The sequence below is a fragment of the Olea europaea genome, chromosome 5 (assembly GCF_002742605.1).
Source record: "Olea europaea var. sylvestris chromosome 5, O_europaea_v1, whole genome shotgun sequence".
Taxonomy (NCBI): Eukaryota; Viridiplantae; Streptophyta; class Magnoliopsida; order Lamiales; family Oleaceae; genus Olea; species Olea europaea.
In genome coordinates, this window is record NC_036241.1 from 1,632,368 (window position 1) to 1,636,162 (window position 3,795).

Genomic DNA, 3,795 nt, shown 5'->3' on the forward strand with positions numbered 1-3,795 from the left:
TGCGTATCCCAGTAATTTGGTGGATATTGATTTGCGGTCATAGTCTCAACCTTATCAATGTCAAAACAAGCGTCTAACTCCGATAGATTTTTTATTTCTTTGAACACGTAAAAGATGACCTACTCATGTTTTGCCCTCAAAATCAACCAGTGTCGCTCAATGTCAACCAAAACTCAAGAATGGCTAAGAATTGTTAAACGATTGTAAGTGGTATATCTATTTCTTACTTCATATTCAACGTAATAAAATTTAATATATACACACACACACTTACTTTCCACGAGGCCCTTTACCTATTGACATTATTGAGACAAAATCTCAACAATTTCCACCTTGCCAAAAAATAAGCCAAAATTTATCATCTCTGTGATACCCTTGGTCAAGTTACTGTAAGTGTTGTGCCTTAGATTTAATCGATTTTGGATGTTAACAGTTTTAATATGATTAAGATATTATCATTGAATTGACTTATTATGTTTGTAAACCAAGTTATATAGTTCGTAGATTCAATTCTTTGCAACTTGTTAATCATAAAGAGTTGTAATTATAAAGTACAAGTTACATTAAATAAATCTTAAATTATTCATGGTCACCAGTAATAACGAGTACGAATATCATTATTGAGGATGAATTAGCATGTGTGGCATTTCTCACCTATAATGTGAGTAGTTGATTTCACAATCGAAAATATAATGACATTTTAATGGACAAGTGGATATTTTATTAAGAGAACAAGATATTAGACCTGTGTAGATATTCTAGATGAATAACTATTTGAGTGTTAGTGATTAATCTATAACGTTCGATAGTAGATCATTGCAGTACATTATACGAGAAAAGTCATACCTTGGTGATGTTGGATGTTGCATCATCAAGAGTCTTTAATACGACATTGTTTAGATATGTCGAAAATCATATGAAGATCATGAATGATTGATTGATGATTCGTTACTCTTAGATAGTAAGAGTTTGAGATCTACGTTTTATTCAATTAAGTTGATATTGAAATCACTGGACAAGATGAGTTCATAAATTGAAAAGAATTACGACTGTTATTCATTTGAGAGTGAGATTAAAGATGTAATCAATAATTGATATTGATACACTTTCATATCTTGAATTTGATATCATTATATTGACGAAAGGGTTATAGTTTTAAGGTAAATGAACAAGTTTGTTTTTGTGGCATCAAGTGACATTTTTCGTCACATGTATTACATTACTAGATATCAATTGGGGATGATTAATATAAAATAATTAATTTAGGTGAATTAATAACAATTTAAAATGGGTTATAATTTATCTTATTTTGATTAGATCGGAATAATAGTTCACGTTGTCTGACATAATGATTTGGAACTTAATGAGTCACACACAAAATAGAAAACTAGAAGAATGATGTTAAGAATTAATTAACTAACAATTGTGGGAAATTTATGTAATTAATTAATTGTATTATTTACTAATGGATTTAATTTGATCAATTAGATTAATTAAAGGAGAATTTCATAACTAAGAGATTAATTATGGCCTATTCCAAAACTAAGAAACAAGATTTAAAATTTTAAAAATCAGATATTAACTAAATTTTATTTATGAAATAATTAATTAAAATTAAATTTAATAAATTAGATATATGTTGTATTAATTAAATATATTAAGGTCAAAATTCTATACTATTTGATTATACATTTTTGAATTAATTAGTCACAAATTATTTTTCAGTCATGAACCAAAAATTTTATAGATCACAAATTATTTCACGATAAAAAAAAGATAATAAAAATAAAATAAAATTATAGATCAGAATTTATTCATTAATCACAAATCAAAAAATTTATAAGTTACAATTTAATTATCGATCATAAATCACAAATTTTATAAGCCATGACTCCAATTTTTAGGTCACATTATTTATTAGTAACAAGTTATTGGTCACATTATTTATTGATGACAAAATATCGAATCTATTATTAACAATCTTAAATAATTGATCATGTCTTATTTATTGGTCACAATTAACCTAGTAATTGGTTACATATGCTCTCACCCCATGTCATCTTACACACAACAATCGCACAATCTCCATGACCACGAATACAATGACCACCACCACCACCACCTTACCAGCATCGTCAACATCACCACCAACGACACAATATCAACATCAACACCACAATAACAACAAATGCAGCTGTACCACCAATGGCAGGGTTGCAGCTACAGATGGCACCAATTGCCGCTGCAAAATGACCAGAAAACCACCACTCTTCCTCAAACCTAGCAAACAAAAAAAAAGAAAAAAAAAAAAAAAGAAAACCAATAATCTTCCTCCACTACTATCAGATCCTCAGTTTTTTGGTTTTCTCATCTGGGGTTCATTTGATTACGAGTTTAGATTCTAATTTTTGATAAGTGATCTAACGGATCTGAATGAGCCACAGCATAGGCGAGGGGTTGATGTAGCCACAACGTTGGTCCTACAATCAACTGCATTGCTTGCGGCGGTCTTCCTTGAATGGTAGTATTTAGCCTTTTGACCCAACCTAAAGTTTTTTTTTTTTTTTTTTTTTTTTTTTTTATATTGTATAGTGTTCACTTATTATGTTATATCCATTATATAGTATTTCTACTTGGATGAATGTTGATTTATACCTACTATTTGGAAAATTGTACAGATTTTAATAATCATTCAGAACAAACCTGGGGCGTTGACTGGAGTTAGAAAAAATTGCTCTCAATTTGTCGAAAGCAATGTGATACTCGCGTAAATTTTGTAATCTTGAAATTAAACATCAGCTTAAATTTTATGATTCTATTCTGATATTTAAAGAGGGTTTGATTTTAAATTTCAAATCTCATCTTCCTGAGTTGCCTAAGAATTTGAATTCAACCATGAACATCTGTGACTTTGGATGCTAATTGTTCTATGTTTTGTGGGGATTGGATTGTTGATGTTAAAAACAAATTAATAAATAAAAGACTCTTTTAGATTTCAGGAGTAATATCGGAGCTTATTTGTTTGAATTTAAGTTATAAGGTGTAGTTACTATTTATATTGCATCTGGAGGTTAATTGACTTAATTCTATATGGATAGTGAAGTAATAAAAGGACTAAATTACATCCCTATTTGAATACCAAAATGACAACATTTTAAGATTATATGAATTATGGATAAATTAGAATTTTTACGGTGCACTAAATGGAAGAAAAATTTTGGGTGAGTTTTGAATATGCAGAGTATATAGTACATTCCTTGATTTCTAGAATAGTTGAGAAATATTTTATTATCATGCTGCATTAAGTCTCTCAACTTGAGCCTTATCTAGCTCAAAATTTGTATAATATAACTAAAAAAAGAAAGCACAAAGAAATTAATTGATCTCTTGTCTTGCTAGGAAACATTTCCTAAGGAAATTCTTGGATATTCTTTGCCAGATTGATACCCTAGAACTATTTTTCTAGTTACAAATGCAAAGACTTTGATCCACCTTCCCGGACAGGGAAGAGATGAAAAGCTCCAAACATTCGGTAAAACTTCATTAAGTTCATTAGGAAAAGTGGCCCAACTTTCTATTCTTGGACCCTATAACTTTTCAAGAATACTAAACTCTATCTCTCTCTCAAATGCCAAAGAAGTCGTAGACAAGCGTATAGGGAGATTTAGTATAAATTTTTAGTTTCCAGCATGTTTACTCACACAACTTAGATTTATGTTTAATTAAAAGTCTTAATGAGACTCAAATTCTAAAATGTGAGAGGGGGGGGGGGGGGGGGGGGGGAAAAAGAAGGAG